Genomic DNA, 20,549 nt, shown 5'->3' with positions numbered 1-20,549 from the left:
AAAAAACGCTCATTTCGTGTAGCCAAACGCAAAAATGAGACATCCCGCTGGTTTGCTTACAAAAATATTTCCGACGCTTATCGTGCAGCCATAAAAAAAGCAAAGGACGTCTTTTTTACAAACACTCTCCCTTCGCTTCTCCAAAGTAACCCAAAAATGTTTTGGAAGACAATTAGACCTAATAAAAAAGAACTTATATCTCTTAGATATGCTGACAACCAGGTCATGCGCAGTGACGAATGTTGTCGTGTTCTGAATCAAGTATTCGCCAAGTCGTTTTCGAATTGTCCTGTGGATGTTGTGCCGCAATTATGCGATTACAACTTTTTTTCCAATGGATCCTATTGTAGTAGATCCTGTTGGAATTATGAAGTTGATTCATGACCTTAAACCTTCCAGTTGTGGCGTAGACGAAATTAATCCCAAGCTCTTAAAAAACACCGAAGTTTATTCGTCAATAATCCTGCCACACATCTTTTTTCAATCCCTTCAGTGATGTGCTGTGCCATTTGATTGGAAGGTTGGGAAGGTCGTCCCTGTTTTCAAATCCGGTATTCAAAGCTCTCCTTTAAATTACCGGCCAATAGGCAGTTTTAGCATATCGTTACCGTGTTTACGTTACCGTTTACCGTGTTTGCGGGAGAAGACTGCGCAGCGCGAGAGTTGCCGCGAACGGCAACTTACCGGCACAGGCTTCACCGTCGCCAGCGCTTCCGGCAACACGGTAAACGGTAACGCAAACACGGTAATGATATGCTAAAACTGCCTAATATCATTAACGTCTATTTCCTGTAAACTTTTAGAGCACGTCATTTATTCTAACCTATCATTCCTGGAATCCAACTCCTTTTTCAGCCCATTTCAACATGGCTTTCGGAAAAATTACTCATGCGAAACTCAGCTTCTAACATTCACACACGACGTTGCATCAGCTCTGGATCGCCGTTCATCTGTAGACTGCATCTTTATAGATTTTCAAAAAGCGTTTGGCAAAGTGTCTCATCAATTATTACTTCTTAAGCTCAGTACCCTAAACATTGACCCTAATGTGTTTAAGTGGATAGAATGCTTTTTGACCAATCGCACCTTATTCGTTACTACTAACGAATGCAATTCTCCCCCTACTGATGTTAAATCCGGTGTACCACAGCGTTCGGAGTTAGGTCCTTTGCTATTTTTAATATTTATTAACGACCTTCCTAATGGTATAAATTCCTCCATAAAATTATTCGCTGATGATTGCGTAATTTCGCGAAATTTGTGACCGAATGGACAACTTTAATTTACACGCCGACCTCGACACTGTCTCTAAATGGTGCAGCAAATGGCACATGATACTTAACACAAACAAATGCAAAAGCATGACCATTACGCGCAAACGTTATTCCCAGCAGCCCTTTAATTACGAAATTACTGGAGCCACTCTCGAATACGTTACATCCTACAAGTATCTTGGTGTTCATATCAGCAATGACTTAACATGGCACACACACATTAATTATGTCTGCAGCAGCGCAAACCGTTCCTCAGGATATATTCGCCGTAATTTCTCTCATGATCCATCCCCCCTCAGGTTAACACTTTATCGGACACTAATTCGCCTTAAACTAGAGTATGCCTCGGCAATCTGAAACCCTGCACAACAAAACCTAATTTCTCTTCTGGAATCTGTACAAAACCGCTCAGCTCGATTTATACTTTCCGACTACTCCCGTACCTCCAGTGTTTCACTAATAAAAAATAACCTGGTTCTACCAAGCTTGCACCATCGCAGAAAAATTTCACGACTCTCTCTGTTTCACAAAATCTATTTTCATAACCCATCTATAAGACGCGACCTTTTCTCACGGCCCACGTACATATCATCCCGCATCGACCATCCTTTCAAGGCAACAACGTTCCATCTGGCCGCACCAACGCATTCTCAGATTCATTTCTCCCCAAAATGTCTGAGGAATGGAACCACCTTCCCCACCACATTGTGTCCATTGAAGATCCGGCATCATTCAAGAATGCACTTTCTGTACATGTAATGCAGTAACCTGGTTTCCGGAAATATGCTTGTGTTTACATACTGCCTGTACTTCTACACTGTTACCTGTTTTCATGCACTGTACCCACCCCCTCTGTAACGCCGTAAAGGCCCTGAGGGTACTCTAATAATAATAATAATAAAACCGTGCTCTCACCAAATCCGACGCCAAGACCAACGCCGACGTATACGCTCCCTTCCGTCGCCACCGCTGCCACCAGCTGCCTGGACGACCGCCGGCTTGCCCAAGAAGGGAGGCGACGCACGTAGTTCCAGCAACACAATGCCCGTCGTTCCTTCAGCGACGCCTATTTTGTGCGCTACCTAGCCAATCAGAGGGTGGCAAAATAAAAAAAAACGAACTAAGCGATTACAACAGCCCGAAGACGGGACACGAGAAAGGAGGAGACAAACATGTGCACTGACTATCAACCACATCTTTTTTATTGCATTAGGGCGCAACCTTTGTACGAAAGAGTCAAATCTACGCAACAATAAATAACAAATAGAAGAAGGCGACGGTGCTGTACGAATTCTTAAAGCACACAATGATGGTAGGAAACCCCTATCAATTCGAAAGATATGCGATCCCTTTTCCGTTCACGCGAGACACTGGGCATACGAATACACTCGTCGCAGCATTGTGCGATACAGAAAGCCTCGTGGGTCACGCGTACCCTTTCTTCTTTTTTTTTCCAATGCACAGCAAGCTGACTGCCAGCATGACCCTTTGAGAAAGTTCTCGTAGTCACGCAGGCGATCGTCAATGCAACGTCCTGACAAGACTGCGGGATTTTGTAAACAATTCTGTGCCTGCATTCCACAACCGAGCATATTTCTTTTCGCAAGACTTTTCTGCGTTATGCACTGCGTTCCAAAAAAGTGCGGGCCAATTCACCCTGTGGAGGGCGTTTCGAAAGCGACGCTTTATACACCACCTACCACGGGTGCCTACAGCCCGGTTGCGTTATTCACACGTTACACTGTACCTGTAACACGTTATTTATTATTTCACTTCAGCACAATGTTCAGAACGGACTGATGACCGGTGTGATACGCACTCAGACTTTGCGTTTTCAGCGCAGTTATATTATTCGTGAAAGTTAACTCAAAGCACATTTCACGTATGGTAGTCGGTTGTTTGGTATCGGTATTGCACACGAGTCCAAACTTTTCGAGGTCTACCTGGACAAACCACTGGTGCACACGGCCGCCACACGTGCCGTGGACGGAGTGCACAGAGGCGCGAGAGGTCGCGTGACGCTATCACGTGGCATTCAGCGAGAACGCAGGGGGTAAACCCACAGCTGTGCTCGGTGAATACACCGTCTGTCTCCCCTGTATCTGCGTGTGCTCGTAGCTCAATTGGTAAGACAACGGGCTCTCGCTCCATTTCTCTATTCGGTATATGCACGAACAGGAAGCTATCGGTTTTCAGAAGGTACCTTATGCAGGAAACACTAGAGTAGGTGCTGATAGAAAATTCCTCATACGTCTCCTCTGTGAGGAACTCGCTTGGATTGCCGCAACTTCTTCTAACATCTTCCAAGTACATAGGCATGGTAACCTCCAGCCACTCAAGCCTGTCATAGTCAGCATCGCCGTAATGCCGGATATCGGGGAACTTTTGGCGCAGGTGCCGGGTTGTATTGCTCATGTCCAGAAGTATGAACCCCTGATAGAAGTTCCTCATGAATGTGATGATGTGGCCTGCAGTTGCGAACAATGGGCTGCATGTGTGCCTGGCTTGTTCTTTTAGGTGTTACAAGGCAGCGGTCACAGCCGGAGGCAGAACTTGAATGGCCCTTCTCACGTTCATCTTTTCGATATTATTCGTATGGACGGGCTTTCGGTGTAGATAACGGACCGGTTTCAGCGTCAGGTTCTCCTGCAGGTCATACACAAGCTTTAGGTAAGATACCTAAATTTTCCCCTTGGGTCCTACGTCATGAGCGTGCGTTCTTCATTCTTCAGCACATCGCAGGAGTCGAAACTTAGGAGTACAGGTTTGTTACAGTCGCACGGGAGTTCTACTTCAAACGCCAGAGTGCCCTGGTCCAGCATCTTCATTTTGACTCGGTGGTGGTCGGTGACAAGTTGCACTATGAGGCAACCACAGGTTTTTTCCTTTTTTCATCACAAAGAGTACTAGCTCGGGAAGCTGACTACCCGTTGGACGTTTAGTGAAGAAGTAGCCTACTGGGATTGCGTACGACGAAGACAATCCACTTAAAACGAAGCAGAGGAGGGAGTGGGCTAAAACAACATCGTTGCGGCTAATCCAACATCCGCTTGCCTAACAGAGCATGCAGTCCCGCTGCTTGTTATACTGAAGCTTTTCCCTAAAGGCCAACTGCACTCAAATTTTCGACGGCGTAAAAATAAGGCCATCCAACAGGGCCAATAAAAAGAGTGCGACATGCAAATATACTGCGTTTCAAGCGTGAATGCACGTGACGCAAACAGCTCGTGAAGATTGGTGTTTTGGGAACCTAAACTGAAAAACGCGGCCATTACCGGCGGCCGGGCGTCACATAGGTGATGGAACGGAAGCATGCGCATCAGAATCAGAGGCCGCTCACAGCAGCTTCCAAATGCGCGTGATAACGCCGCGTGTCCCATTGTTATTTCCACAGAAGAAGTCCCACTAACGTCTGCCCAAGCTAATGAAGTTAGGCGCAATTCCAACACCACGTTGCTATCGATCAGGATGAAGAAGACCGTCCGACAGTTATTTTTGCATCAGAAAAAGTTGCAGTGACATGTTGGACGCGATAGCGTTACTTTGACGCCGAATGAGCGTTTTAGAAGGGAGTTGCTGCGTTTACAATTTCTGCTTTCCAGTTACCGAAGTTTAGCCACGATGGTTTTAAATTGCCCTGACACAGAAATAACAGACGCCATCTACGCTTGTGTGGCTGAACATGTGGGAGTGAAGGTTGCGGCTGCTTGATCTTGGTCAGTTTCAGCGACAAGGCGACACTATCTGTCGTACAAAGCGCTTATTCCCTCATGCCGTGGCTCGTCTAAGCGTTTTGGTTTTTACTCTACGCTACCTCGAGCAGTATTCGCGGGGTGACCAGTTTTGCCCTTGCGCGCTAGAGGTCAAACCACACCCCCTTCCGTAAGCGCCCGGCAGCGTATTCCCAAACCATATCCCGTAAGGGACCAGGCCGACCCCCCCCCCCCCTAAATAGCGCCCCAGCATCGTGATGTCACCGACGTCACTTCCACTGAAGCTGTAGCCAAAATGGCGGCGCCCATTTGAAAGCAGTCCTGCTGTGGCGTCTCAGGCTCTCAGGCATTGCGCTTTCTTTGGATCCCAGGATGCGCGCTTTGACAAACTACGCGCACCGCTACGTATTGCTCAAGTCGTCGCTACGCCTTTGCGAAAGTTCGCTGCACGTTTGCTTTTGTCGTGAGAGGAGCGCAGCGCTGCCGCAGTTAGAATCTCGGTGATTTGCACGTAGGAGGCATGTGCACGCAATCTTTTGGCTGATACCTTCAGTGCTAGGTGCATCTACTCCAAATCATTACGTCCCCAAAGCACTGGAATCGCGAAACAGTAGCCTATAATCGATATCGGCGCTCTGCATGTAGGTAGGGGGTAAGTGATTGCTATCACATGTACCCGCTCGCACGCGTACGGAGTGAATTGGCGTAAAGCTTGCCGACTTACCGCACAATTATTCTTCCAAATCTCCGCCTGCGCGTCGCTTAGGCCTGGGCGGTGCTCTAGAAAATAATTTTGCCCTATTTTGAGCATGTTAGATGCGTTTTGCAATAGTGGCCAATAGGCAAGCTCTGAAATTGTTCGACACGTATGCATATTGCGTAAGAATTCTGGCCTGGTGCAGAGGTAGTGCAGAGTGCTTCCCCTTCTCTACACACACGCCCACACAAACATTTTGCAAAGTATATTTCACCTTACGCGCTGCGCTGCAACGGCGTACCCGTACGAAAGCAGTCGCTGTTCGTTTTAATCGAGACAAGCTGCTTTCTCAAGCTAATCCACTTTCAAGCGCGAAAACTCTTTATTCCTTAAAACAAACTGAACGTCTATATGTACCCTTGTTCCATCTTCAAATAGGCAGCGTTGGTATAATGTTGACACATTTTATAGCAAAGTTTTTTTTTGTTTTATAGCAAAGCACTGATATACTCGCACGATGCTGCTAACGAACTGACTGAACACCGGCATAAATCTTTCGTTGAATGCCGGCGTCACACTTACACGGATGCTTATCAGGTAGGGCAAAATCCACTCTCAACAGTGTTTCCTGATTAGAACCGCTATCAATCATTGCAGCTCGTTATTCCACATTCAAACAACCGCGCCAAAAAGGGGGTAAGATACTAGCGCCACAGGCGGCTGCTTTACACAACAAAACAAGTGCGAAGCTGTGGCAGATTTGCGAAGCTTATGCGTAGGGAAGGGAATATCGTGAAGGCGGTGTTTTTTAGGACCGCACACAAAAAGAAGAGTACGTTTTGCTAATAAAGCCGTAGAAAATTATTATGAATTCTGCAATTATTTTGCAAATCTTTTTTAAATTTAAATGTGGAAGAAATTGAGATGCAACTTACTGATTATTTTCAAATTTTCAAATCTGGGGGCCAGTGAATGCCGGGGAGCCTCCATGCCAGGAAGCCGTGTTGCACCGGGAATGCGCTCTAGCTGTGTTTCAAACCGTTTCCTCTTTTGTGGTATTACATTTAGCTGAAACCGTCCTTCCGTGTCGACGTCTGTCGTTAGCTGTGCCAGCGACTACAGTAGGTTTACTGTCAGCAGCGATAACGCTGGTAGTGTGTGTGAAAGAAAACTGGAAAGTTCGTTTCGCTCTCAGCGGTGGCTTCTCGTTCACTGTAGCGATTTTAGTGTGAACAGTGTATTGGTGAAATGACGCCTTCAGAATTTAGTCGAGGTGGCAGAAGTGGCGTCGTCTCAAGAAAGAGGTGTGCAACTTATGGCTCCCAGCTCGGACACACGCGGCTTCGGGAAAATGTTTTGTTGTAATTCTTCTGGGACACACTTCAGGTGAGTGTACGCTTAAAAAACTTTCCCTGCCAGACTATGAACTTCCAGCAGATTCCAGTTAGAGGCTTGTGTTATTCGAAAGATTTTGTGTTTTATAGTGCCCCCAGCGCTTGTCCGAATACAAACGACGCTTTGTTCACCGGGAAATTAATCAATTTAAGTTAAAAGTTTGATTTCCCCTCTAAATCGTGTGTTTTTGTGGTCCGCAATGACATCACAGACCGCCCTGCAGCCTAGGGTCCTTTGATTCACGCGTCCGCCGTACAGGGTGGCGACACGTATAGGCGGTATTCAATGAAAAGTTTAGCGGGCGATTTCTCTGCCTGGCAACACTGAAAACCGCCATGTCGGTGGCCACCGTGCCAGCGCATGCTCTTTGCGCCCGCATCTCGAAGAAGAAGAAAAAAGAAACACCAGCGCACGTCGTCTGCTGCGTTTCAGACCGATTATCGGTAGTGGCGTCAACAGGTATAATATTATTCGCACCCACATTAAGTGGTGGCGCTCTTCCTACCCTCGAGCACTTCGAATCCGCGGAGGATGAAACCGCGGCGGCGAACGGCATAAGTCCGACGCTGCATTTGGCTTCCGCCGCGGATGTCGACCCAAGTGCACGCGCACCGCATCCACGACTTTGTCTGGTAGGTGCCCTCTAATACGTGGTTGAGTACAGAAACCGAATACTTTCTTTGGAGAAATGGTTCACGCGTACACAGATTTAGCGCTGGCTTTCTCGTGCGCTAAATGTTTCACACCCAGCAAAACAACTCACGTCTGACGTCAGAGCGCGGCGGCTGGCAATCAGCCGATCTGCGGCGGCTACTTCATACGCGTCTGGCGGTAGGTAGATCGTACTGTGCTGCACTCAAGTACACGTGGCGTTGAGGTATTACTTTGTGTTCAGAGGGCAACAGTTTGCTAATGATGCAGTAGTTCCTGCTGTCAAGCGGACCACTGCGCTCACGTTGCAACCTTTGTGCCATGACCGACTCGCACTCGCTCGTAGGTGTGCGCGGAGGCTGGGGTTGAATTGCAGATTTGGTTGTCACACTCATGAGCGGAATCGTGACTTTTCGTGTAACCAACGCTATCGCTAACCACCACACTATCGCGACACAACTGACTATCGAATCACTCGCACACGCATTGCACGGGAACCCAAGGTCACTCGCGGCCCGAGGCTGCATCCTGCATGGCCGCCATGAAGGCATGGGTATGGTGTACTAGAAGGTAGAGGTGTGTCGTCCGGGGAGAAAACCAATGGAACGCGAGGGTCCCTTTTGCGATGAAAAATTGTAGGTGGAGCTGGCTGCAACAGGAGTTCCCAGACGACGGCCCGCCGGCGCTGTGCCGCTTGGTGTGCCTGCTTGCTCCGCGGGTTGGTAGCAGACGACACGCGGGCTCCTTTTCACTTTGATTGTTCCGAAGAGTGCTCTTTCCCGTTATTTGACATGTTTTATGAAACTTGATGCAATTAAATGGATATATAAGACTCTTTAGTGTTATAAATGAATAAAAATCCTCACAGGCGATGTAACAGACGATACTTGCCGAACTGATCTGCCACCTCGGCCTATTGTCGTCTGCGGCTGCGTATCTGCGTCGTCGTTCTGGTTCAAGAAACTTACAGCCGTTGCGCGCATCATTTTATCGTTGGAGATTCAACACAGTGTGTGAGAAAAGTCTCAGGAGTGTGATTTGTGCACGAAATGACGGAAAGGCGCCGGGATAAGAGGGTCAGCTCTCGCTTTGTGCCGCTCTGCAACAGCGGACTGCGATCATGCAAAGAAAAAAGGTCGCTTTTTCGGGTGCCCGTGGAGCCCGATCGCCGTGAATTGTGGTCCAGGAATATAAAAAGAGTTGACAGGCCACTAGACGCAGGCAGCGTTGTCTGTGAGAGGCACTTTGAACCCCAATTTATTAAGCGGAAATTCCAAACAACAGTGACCGGTGAGCTCGTGGAAATTGAACGAGAGCGGCCGTTGCTTACAAATGATGCCGTTCCTACGATTTTTCCTGACGCACCAAGCTACATGACGAAGTCACTTCCTAGGAAGAGAAAAAAAAGTAACCTGTGCGACCAGCATCTACCGGCAGCAAAACGAAAGAAAGGGTTGCGCCTCGAAAAGGAAAATTCTGCGGAACCAACTCAAGACGTGGAAAGTGAAGAAGCTTGGGTCGCCGAAAGGCAAAGGGTATCCTTCGGCAACCTAAAAATGCCCAAGTCCTGGTCCAAAATCACCCTTCCCAGCTGCCTAAATGTGTTCCAGTACGCCGAATGTGAGTCCGATGCTTCTGGAGAGGAGAGCAGAGTAGCTTTCAAGAAGATGGTAAGAGTTGAAGTGGCAGGTTCAAGACAGGATGAAAGGGCAGTTGCTACCGCATACCTGAACGGTAAAAAGTCGCAACAAAAAGAGGTCGCAACACCAGGAGAGGCTGAAGCCCTCATCAACGATGTGAACAGAATGGCCTTATGCCTTGGCGCAGTGCTACACCCGGTCGCGAGCAAATGCTCATCCTTCAACGGGAAGTTTTTTTTCCAAGTAGTGTTCTCGCACAGTCAAAGATGGTCAGGCGAGTTGCATTCACTGCAAGTATCAGCGAAAGCTAATTCTTAACCAGCTTGCGCGAATAAGATACCGAGTAAAAGCTAGGAACAACACAGTTGCTGTTCGGCGGAACCTGAAAAAAATTAGGGCGAAGCTAAAGAAAGCAAAAATTAGCATAAGCCAGATGAAGGCGATGAATGAGCAACTGCCGGAAAAGCAGTTCTCAGAGAAAATCAAAGGCCTCCCCTCTAAACAACAGGCCGCCGTTCGAGCATGCTTTGAAGCAGCCAGGAGAAAGTCTACAAAGGGTATGAAGTACAGAAATGGCTGGCTGCTCGAGTGCATACTAATGCGTATGCGAAGCCGGCAGCTGTACGAGCACTTGCGGCGCCACGAGATCTTGGTTCTACCTGGCCGCAGCTGCATAAGGAAAGCAATGCAGCATTTCAAAAGCGGCTTAGGATTCAATCCAAGTACCTTTGATGCCTTGCGTGAGAAAACAAAGACAATGGACGACTTCAGCCGACATGGGCTAATAGTATTCGACGAGATGAAACTTTCCGAGAACATCGAAGTGAAATCATCAGGCAAGTTCTCTTCATATATTTTACCATACCAATTAACAGAAATAAAGCATTGGTCTTTCTGAGGTACACACAAATAATTGCAATCAGTGTTGTTCCTTACCGTGTTAAACGATTAAAACGCAGGCTCCATCGAGGGATTCGTCGACCTCGGAGGGCTGGGAGAAGAGAGTTCTGGAGGCGAGCTTGCTGACCACGGCCTGGCGGTCGTGTTCCAGCCTTTCACAGGTATGGTGTATACACTGACGATGCACCATGCGGGATCGATACTGTGCGATATATCCGTTTGCCTAATTAAACTAAGTTACAATATCAATTTCTGCGGTTAAGTTAAATTGTAATATTCTGCTTTACTGTGTTCATTTTCCAGGACAGTGGATGCAAATATTGGGAGTATTTGCGTCAAGGGGCAACGTCAAGGCGGCTGCACTGTCGAAAGTTGTGCTGGAGGCGACGTTACTCTGTGAGCAGGCGGGCCTTTTTGTCGATGGTGTGACGTGCGATGCTGCCAGCTGGAATCGCAGCATGTGGAAGCTTTTCGGCATAAGGGGTACGTTTAAGCACAATGCACCTCGCGCTGGTAACGTTGGTAATGGGATTTCATGTGTCGAGTTCATAATTATTTACTCGGTGTATTCTAACAGGCTGTATAAAACTTTGTTGATTATTTACTCGGTGTATTCTAACAGGCTGTATAAAACTTTGTTGTTGTTGTTTTTTTCTGCATTCAGGTTCCTCAGCAAGCATCAAGTGCAAATGCCTCCACCCAGCTGATGAACGCCGCTTTTTACATTTTTTTCAGACTTCCCGCATTTGATGAAAAACGTACGCAATGGCTTTCTAGAGACCGGCTACGATACACCGAAGGGTAACGTGCATGCTGGCTTCATAAAAGAAGCATGGGAGAATGACCGCAGCACACTCAAGGTCATGCCTCACATAAGCAGGCTGCACCTCTACCCGAACGGCTTCGAGAAGATGAAGGTAGGCCCAGCTCTTCGCCTCTTCAGTGAAGAAGTATTAAAAGGCCTATATTTTTACCGCAGCCAAGTAGAAAAGGTCTATGGACCTGCGCGTGAGACGGAAGCATTTATTTTGCGGATGTCCAAGTTGATCGCCATCATGACATCACGCTGTGCAAAGACAAGTTTGAGACCGGACTCTGCCAACGCCGCATACTTGGAGGAGTTTCTGATTTTTCTGAACGAATGGGAGCTCGTTCATATCCGCGATTGAAAAAAGGTGTTCCTAAGTGCGAACACGGCGGAGGGCCTCCGCGTGACTGTGCAGTCAACGTTAGATCTTGTTGCTTACCTCTGCGTCGACTGCAACTTTAAATACGTACTCACATCGAAGCTCAGCCAGGATAAGCTGGAGAATCTATTTTGGAATCGTCAGGCAGTTCAACGGCACTAACGATCACCCAACCCCAGCACAGTTTCTGGCGACATTGAATGTCCTAGCGTTCTACAACTTGGCACGGCCACCAAAGGGAGGAAACTGTGACCCCCAGACTATAACAGCGTTGCTCGGTGAGGCAAACGCCACGTGCCGTAAAAGCTGCCCTGATGTCGTCAGTAAGTTGGACAAGCTGGTGGACGTGGGAAATCTTGAGGATGCAGAGCACGCCATGAACTCGTTTGCACCGCAGGACCATGAATACATCACCCAGAATAGTCCGGCTCGCCTTGTCTACTATGTAGCAGGATACGTAGCCCGAAAAATGATCCAGAAGACAGACTGCCGACCTTGCTCTGAAACACTCACTATTCCTGGGGAATCTGCTCGGTCAGATGCACGGAACGAGTTTATTGAAGAGTTTGACCATGGTGGCCTTCTTTATCCGTCTGGCGAGCTTGCCAGGCTTGTAACAACTCTGGAGGACTCGTTTACCGTCTTTTTTAGCCACAACAAGATCACCGCATCAAGCATGACAGACCTTGCCACCTTCTTGCAGGGCGTGCAGTTGCCGAAAGCTGGCTGTTGCGACCATGAGCGGGAACTAACACTTGCAATAGTGAAGTTTTACATACTTTTACGATTCCGCTTCTATGCCAAGTCTTTGAACCGGGAGAGAGCGTCTAAAAGAGAACAGCTGAAGCACCTGAAGCTGAGGAGGTGTAACTAGGTCGCATGCTTGGAAGGGCTGGTCTTTCCCGCTATTATTTGTGTAAGCATTTTATGCATGTAAATGCGTACCGTTAAGGAAGAGCGCAGTTGAGAGACCCCCATGACGTGATTTGAACTAGGTCCCGTGTGACGATGTCAATTATTTCAGGTGATTTGAGCCTATTGTTGCAGTTCTCGAATGAGCCTCACACTAGTTTGTAAATACGATTTACTTTTATTATCTCATAAATTTGTCTCTTTGTCTCCACTGATAAGAACCCTTGTATGTATACAAAATATACCAAGTTCACAAATGAAAACATGTTGTCTGCTGTTTATTTCACTTTTAGGCATGCACGCATGTTGTATCGTTTAGCACATCTCTTTGGTTTCTCTCGTGAAACATGAAAAATTTATGACACGCGCGGAAGCGTACCGCACTGATGCTGAGAAGTTCTTTAGGTAAATGAGCGAATTCTCTCGATGTGAAGGTAATCAGTAATCCCTCGTTAACACTATGTTGTAAAATCCGCTGAAAATTTTGATACAAGCGGAGTTTCGATTTAATTGAAACGCTAAAAATTTGTAGTTGCGGTAACAGAAGCTCTACTGCATAGGGGAGCTTTCGTATACAGACAAAATAATTCGCAGGAAAAACCATTTTTGCTATTAAGGAAGAAAGAACCGCGTGGTGCTCGGTCTACTTCTCGTTCGCAACTATTCCCAGAAAAGCGTTCTCGAGCTGCTGAATGCATCGCATGTTGGTCGCCGTCGCTACATTCAACTTCGTAGCAAAGCTTGCGCAGCATGTTGGTTCTTTTTGCCGTTGCAGGAACATCCGAGGGCTCCTCGTCGTCCGCATGATCAGCTCATTTGTGCACAGCTATCTCAACGATGTCGGCGTGGGACACCATATTACAGCGTCCCAGACAACACACAAGGTCCTCAGGATGTCCTCAAAAGGTCCAAACGTCCTCACTGATTTTGCTATGTCCTCAGGAGATCCTCAGTACGTCAGTGCGCTTGGTGTCCTATAAACGTTTATTTGAGGACTTTCTCAGGATGTGCTAATTTTGGTCACTAGAAGACAATGGGAACGCTCGCTAATATACTTTTCACGCGCAGGTATTTCACACAGATAGTGATTAGCGTTCTCGTCCACATTGTTTGTTTGTAATACAGGTAAAAAAATAGCGCTTCTAATTTACTGGCTGGGTACCTTTTCAACATTCAGAAGAATACAAACATCTTCCGCAAATTTTAAAATTAAAAATGATGCAAAAGAGAAAATGTTCAGTACGCGCATACGTTCTGTGTGAAACCATTTTTCAGCACTTCTATTTTCACTTCTATTTTGTTGCTGGCCACCATGCGCAAGTACTTATTCTAGTCAAGCCAAGTTGAAAGTTTGAAGACGAGCCAGTCGGCCTTGAGAAAGATGGCCGCCACGCACGGAGGTAAGTACCTGACGTGGGTGCAAATAACAAACTTGAGCTTTCTGTATAATTTCACTGGATTCCAAATGTCAGAAAGCAACGAGCGGCAGCTCAGGCGGGAACGGAAGCGCCACGTCGATGCATTTTCCGCGTTAGTTGGCAGCGCGCAAATCGACTTTGTGCCCAAGCCGTCGACATCGCAACAACGTGGGCTTTGTTTAGAAGCAACTTAATTAGATGCTAGCACACGCTCGAGTTGTTGGCGTAATCCCAGTCCGAGCAACCACCAGCAGCAAAGTTCGTGACATACTGCTGTGTCTGTAATAAACCGCCGCCACATCGAGAGTCGCGTTGCGTGGCCCCTGTCCAGCGGAGATCACGAGTTGTCAGACCACAGTTTTGTTAACGAAGACGATGGAGACACCACGTTGGCGTTTCGGCACAAACTGCAGGAGAGGGCGGTAAACTCTAAATCGACCCTTGCCGCAGTTACATCACTGCTTGGTGTGTTGCGCAGCCACACGTGTTTTTCATCACTGCCATCGTCTGGAAGAGCCCTGCTGCACACACCAAGGTCCAGTGGTACTTCGCAACGTTCAGGGGGAAAGTACATTCGAAAGCTTTATACCGGGTGTTGCAACGATAATTGGAACACTTTAAAAATTTTTCTTGAGCGAACCGCCACTCGGTTCGCTCTCGAACTTCACACGAAGGTCGCATTTTGTGGTCTATTTTGTTTTACACCGTGAACAACGACGGTACTTACCTGTTTATCCTGAAAATAAATAAAAACGATTTTCACCTGTGAAAAAATGGTGCTGATTTGTACGTGCGAGCCCGAAAACAGGGTTTTCTGATCGTCTGCTAGTTCATTCCTAGTTGCATTTTCTGATCGTCTGCTGCTCCATTTGGCTCCTTCCTACCTTGAATCCCAAACGTGCGTTTCGCTCTGCATGCCCCCGGTGGTTCCGTCGTTTCAACATCAACTTGCGCTGGCTCGCACGTCCAAATCAGCCGCCAGTTTGCCGTAGGCTAAAATTGTTTTTATTTATTTTCAGAATACAAAAGTAAGTACCGTCGTTGTTCCCGGTATAAAACAAAATAGACCACAAAATGCGACCTTCGTGGCAAGTTTCAGTGCGAACAGAGCGGTGGTTACCTCAGGAAATTTTTTTAAAGTGTTCCAATTATCGTCGCAACACCCTGTACAGTAAACACGGGAGCGTGTGTCGCTCAGTACATGCAGAGAGGTCTAGTGATGGGATGGCGAACTGTCGCAGCTCGTACATTTGTCGGATCCACCCCCTGGCAACGGTTGATTGCGCTGCTGCAGTAGCTACGTTAGATACCTGCCCTCATAAAAATTTTTACCAACATTGAGTTCAATGTTTGTTGACAAAAGTCGACAAAAGCTACCAACATTGAGTAGACTGTCTACTTACTGTCTATAGACTTCCTAGCAACAGCCTACCAACTTTTTGTCAACCATTGGCCACCGTGTTTGAACTGAAACGTTTCTGTAGACTTTCTACAGAAAGTTTTTTGTAGACTTTATACTCAATCGCTGTTGCTAACCGAAGAGTTTCTGACATGATATTCGAAACGTGATGCAGTGAGAAAAGCCGGCCATTCCTAGACCGTGGTGTCAATACAGCTTAATAGAACGTCGTCATTATTGCCCTTTAAAAGATCGTTTAGTGGGAGCAAAAATGAAAAAAAAAAAGAAAGCAGAAACAGATTAAGCCTCGGGAACCTCGTCTGCGAGGGTTCACATTTTGCGGAGCCACACATCCACACGCGCACTTTCTGAAACACAACACAACAAACAACACAACCCCAGCTCACAAACGTACTACATCCGAAAAACCGCAAGCGCTTGCAAGCAGGACACCGACACCGCACAAATGCTAGCAGTGCACTTCATGTATATATACCCGCCAGCCGCGGGATGCCGATGCCGCGGTGAGGCGCGCCTCTCATTGCATGTTTACAAAACTACGCGTTATTATTTCCAAAATATAATACCGCGAAACACTGGAACGTAAGCAATTGCACATATCTTCATGTTTACTTTATTGTTGCAAGCTGTAACTAAACAAAACGGAAATCTGGAATGGGTTGCGCGCCGCGTTTCGGCTGCCTCCGGTGATTGACGCGTTTCTCCCGGAGGTACGCAAAGAGGGAGGGGCGCCGCTGGCGGTTGGCCGAGAGCGACCAAAACATCTGCGCCGGCCGTATTAGGTGGGCATAGCAGGCGATTTTAGATTATCGCCGTTGTTGGAGACACGTCCAGTAGTCTGTCGCGAAATATTTACTGGCATAATTCGTTCCTTTCAACCATGCATGGCACTTAGCTTGCGCAAATCAAAACACAGTGACGAGCGGTTGCGCGTGGTTGATGCCGCTGGCTGGCGCTTGTTCGGAACCGCTGAATAGTCATGTTGATCACCGTGAAGAGTGAAAGCGAGCGGGTCGTGAAGTACCAACCCGTGCGGCTGAGGGACGAACTGGTTGTTCCGAGGGAGAAACTGCGCGGCTCGACGTACGAACAGTGAAAGTTGCTCCCTTTTGCTACTTTTTTTTTCTCGGGCTGCACAAGTGTGAAGATACATGCAGAGAGAGAGGGAGAGAGAAAGATACGTGCGTGTGTGTGTGTGTGTGTGTGTGTGTGTGTGTGTGTGTGTGTGTGTGTGTGTGTGAGAGAGAGAGAGTATGTGTGTCTATGTGCGTACGTGCGTGCGTGCGTGCAGGCGCTCGGGCGCGCGTGTGTTTGTGTGTGTGTGTGTGTGTGTGTGTGTTTAAAACCTGATTCAAACAAAGTAACGTAATTTGGTTAAAGTCAAGTAAATAGTTTGTCCCCAAATATTGTGAACCTGTCCTGGTATTTAGCAAAAACCAATATGAAATAATTGAAATCGGACTCCAGGACGAAGGAAAAAGATGTTTGCGTTAAATTCAACTTGAGACAAAGCGTGTCAAAACACTTTTAGTGGTCATCCTACAGAAGCTCGTCAACAGACAAATGTCAACAAAAATGAGGTAGACTTTCTATATACAACCGTCAACAGACAAATGTCAACGTGAATTAAGTAGACTTTCTACATACAACAGTCAACAGACGGGTGTCAACATACATTCAGTAGACTTTTTACAGACGACTGTCAATAGAATGTAAGAGTATGTAGGATAGCAATAAAGTTGGTAGGATGTCAACAGAACGTCTACAGAATGTAAAAAAGCATTTTTGTAAGGGTGGGCATGATTCCAGAGAATACATGTGCCGATGAAGGGCTTTTTATCAAGCGCGAAACGGCGCGAATGGATTAAAACGTTTTCTTTTCGCTTCCTAATTGGGTGATAAAAAAATGTCATCCTCCGTGACTAACTGATGCAGCAGGCAGGCATGCGATAAGACGTTTCAGGGAATGCATCCGCCAATCGTGCAAACTGTGAGAGCACGTCATCCTCTCACCAGAGCACTCGGCATGTATTGAGCGGCGTTCGCTTCCGTGTCTACTGTAATAAAGCTTTCAGCTGTACCAGCACTTCAGTGTGAAAGCAGGACTATGCAAAATACTTCAGGATTGTCCAGAGCTCCCTGCAGAACTCAGCCTTTCCTTCAATATAGACGGCATAGAAATATGTAAAAGCACGAGAACTACCTTTTGGGTCACTCTTGGCCATGTGAACAATGTTGAGAAGGAGCTATTTGATGTGAGTGCTTCTTCGGCCGTAGCAAGCCCAGTGACGCGAATGATTCGCTGTCAGGTTTTGTTGATGAAATGAAAGTGTTGTTTGGTGATGGCATAACTGTTAGATCATGAACTCCTTTTTATGATGCTGCATGCATTAGTATGTGATGCTCCTGCTAAAGCGTTTGTTTTGTGCACAAAAGGCCATCCAGACTTCTTCTGCTGCTCAAAGTGCATTGTGAAAGGCAAACATGAAAACAGGGTGTGTTACCCAGATATCAGACAGGAGTTACGCACAGATCAGAGCTTTCGTGACAAGGCACAGGAAGAACAGCACGCGGGTTTTCATGCTACGGGTTTTCAATGTGTTTTCATGCTACCTGAAGCTTCTAAAATGTTATTGTAATACACTTCACGGTCAGTATCGACTTTTTGCTTAACAGGTTCAGGAATAGCGATCCACTTAAATTTAAATTTAGCCCACCTGTGTATTGCGAGTATGTTGATAGATCTAATTGGCATGGAGGATGGTGTGAGGGAAAGGGCACTGTCAATACCTTGGGAAGAAAATAGCTTAAAATTTTAGAGAAACATTTGGAGCGTGGTCTATGCATTCTGCATTCTAAGCTAATTGGGTAAAGGTAATTAAATAATGGCTACTACTCATTCAGCACACCTTGGAAGGCACTGCACCATGACCGGCAATACTTCCCCTTTAGAACTTTGAAAATATAGCCGTGCAGCTGGGTGAGCAAATTTTTTAGCATTTTAGTCAGGTTGTCAAAGTCTGTAATAATGCAATGAAGTTGCAATGCACTCATTTTTTATAGACAAGAATTTTGCCGGGTTGGCCATTCTCTGGCGACCGATGCACCACCTGGCGAGCATTTCTTGGGGACTGCGGGGCCAACAGACGACGCCGCAGTCACACACACTGTTGGGCCGTACCGTGCGTGGTTATCAGACGTCCCAGCAGCATGGAAAATCGGTAAGTGTCACTTATTCAGTATGTTAGCAGCGTGAAGTTTAACAGTGCCTAAAGGGGGATGTTTGAAGCGTTGGACGGCTATCAGCTTTGCCCATTAATTACGTTCTCAACCCACTAAGGTGGCGTGCCCCCCTGCGCGCGCTTTGTCCTGACGGGGGTTGCCTGTGAGGCTACATTTCGCCGCGCCAGCAGGTCGTACACCCGACCTTTTATCACCAATTGATATTTATTTTTTCTTCATTCAGGGCTGGTTGCAGTCATTGCCTTTACTTGGCAATGTACAGAAGCTATCCATCTGAGCGTCATTGTGCCATTGTTGGCTGCACCAACAATCCGTGTAAGCGCAAAGTGCTCATACAAGAAACGTGTGAATTGCACCACAGCAAAGAAAGTGTCGGCGTGTGGGGAGTCTATTTGCTGCACAAATTTCCTGCACCCCTCGAGTCCCGCCGCGAATGGGTTGTTGTGCTGAAGCGGAAAGACTTCAAAAGTAGCAAATTTGTGAGAGTAAATACCGTCGTATTCTACTTTGGGAGCACTGTTTATTCACCCTCATGCTAAACACTTATTGCACGTTTAAAGAGGTTTTGTGTTTTAGCGATTTACCGAAACGACCAGGCATGCTTCGCCACCGCGACACTCCTATTTCGCTTTCAGCTCGCCGTTTTCGCGTACCCTAGCTGCAGCAAAGGTGTAGGGTTGATTTTTACCACTTTCCCGTCGATGAAATGAACAGAGAATACCTCCAGAGCACAGACACTTGCGATAAGGATTTAGCATGACAGTAAATAAACAGTGCTTACAAAGCAGCGTAGGACCGTACCTTCTCTCACAAATTTGCTAGGTTCGAACACTTTCCGATTCAGCACGACGACCCATTCATGGCGGCTCTCGAGGGATGCAGGAAATTTGTGAATTGAATAGACTCCACACATGCAGACACTTCTTTTGTTGTGGTGCACTTAACACGTTTCTTGTGTGAGCACTTTGCGCTTATGCCGATAGTTGGTTCAGCGAACAATGGCGTAATGACGCCCAGACGGGTGGCTGCTGTGCATTGCCAAGTTAAGTCAATGACGGAAATCTGCCCACAATGAAGAAAGTAAACGTCAATTGGAGATAAAACGTTGGGCATTCGTCCTGCTGGCACAGCAAAACATATCCTCACAGGCAACCCCCATCACGACAGCACACGTAGGGTGCACGCTTGCCGCCTTAGTGGGTTGAGAACGGAATTAATGGGCAAAGCTGGCTGCTCCCCGTCGCTTTAAACATTCCCCTTAAGCACTGTTAAAGTTCACGCTGTTGACATACCGAATAAGTGACACCGAGTTTCGATGCCGCTGGGATGTCTGATAACCAAGGACGCCACAGCGCAACAGGGTGTGATTGCGCTATCGTCTGCTCGCCCCGTAGTCCCCAAGAAATGCCCAGAAGCTGGATCATCATTAATTACAAAATGGTGGGGTCCAGTTCAGAGAAAATTCTTGTGCATATGCTTTGCTAATTTGTTCTGCTTGTATCATTTTTCTAGGGTCGTTGGGGCAGTTGGACTCCAGTGACTACTAGGCTCTCCAGTGGACTCCGGTGACGATTCACAGCATGTGTCGCCTCACATTGCACTACGATGCATTTACTTGTGCAATAAATCACCATCTCCAGCATATTTTGCATACTTGTGTCATAACGAGGAGGCTTGGGCAGTACTGGTTTTAGATTAATGCTACACATAAAGGCTGTACCCAGTGGAGATTCCAGGGGTACACAAAGTGACATACCTTGGCAAAGAGTCAATTGCACAAATACCTCGGGGATGGCAGTATCAAGCCCAGGCCCCTCCTTTCTCGAACACCCTGTGCATAACACCTTGCAAAAAAAGCATGGCTAGAAAGTAGTCCTCAAAATGTCCTGACGTCGTACAGTAGTCCTGCGAATGTACTGTAATCATCCTTGACTGCATCTTGAGGATGTTCCGAGGATGTGCTGAGGCCGGACAATAGGACCTTTTCAGTACCAATTGAGTATCAGAAGAGGACATACTGAGGACATCATGATGTCCTCAATAGAACGTCCTCGTGATGTGCTCAGGATGTGTTTGTGTTGTCTGGGGTGTACCCCGCG

At 47.1% G+C, this 20,549-nt stretch overlaps 1 protein-coding gene and 2 long non-coding RNA genes across 3 annotated transcripts in view; 2 read left to right on the top strand and 1 right to left on the bottom strand.

Annotated features, from left to right (window-relative positions):
• The window catches only part of LOC144148556 (uncharacterized), a 47,018-nt gene extending 44,451 nt beyond the window's left edge, over positions 1–2,567 (bottom strand). The window contains exon 1 of the mRNA XM_077680075.1: positions 2,190–2,567. The gene's annotated coding sequence lies outside the window, so the exon portion shown is untranslated. The remainder of the gene's footprint in view (positions 1–2,189) is intronic.
• Positions 2,568–6,674: 4,107 nt separating this feature from the next.
• LOC144148958 (uncharacterized) lies at positions 6,675–12,617 on the top strand. Its single transcript, XR_013318123.1, has 4 exons — positions 6,675–7,070; positions 10,330–10,431; positions 10,574–10,753; positions 10,935–12,617. It is a non-coding gene; the product is annotated as an uncharacterized LOC144148958 (long non-coding RNA).
• Positions 12,618–17,007: 4,390 nt separating this feature from the next.
• On the top strand, positions 17,008–20,092 carry LOC144149167 (uncharacterized). The gene is made up of 2 exons (XR_013318215.1): positions 17,008–19,890; positions 19,963–20,092. It is a non-coding gene; the product is annotated as an uncharacterized LOC144149167 (long non-coding RNA).
• Positions 20,093–20,549: the final 457 nt, after the last annotated feature.

This window comes from Haemaphysalis longicornis, unplaced genomic scaffold (assembly GCF_048455015.1).
Source record: "Haemaphysalis longicornis isolate Haplotype H1 unplaced genomic scaffold, Haemaphysalis longicornis Haplotype H1 scaffold_8, whole genome shotgun sequence".
Lineage (NCBI taxonomy): Eukaryota > Metazoa > Arthropoda > Arachnida > Ixodida > Ixodidae > Haemaphysalis > Haemaphysalis longicornis.
Note: the sequence above shows the minus strand (reverse complement) of the source record. Positions and strands in the feature narration are given on the sequence as shown.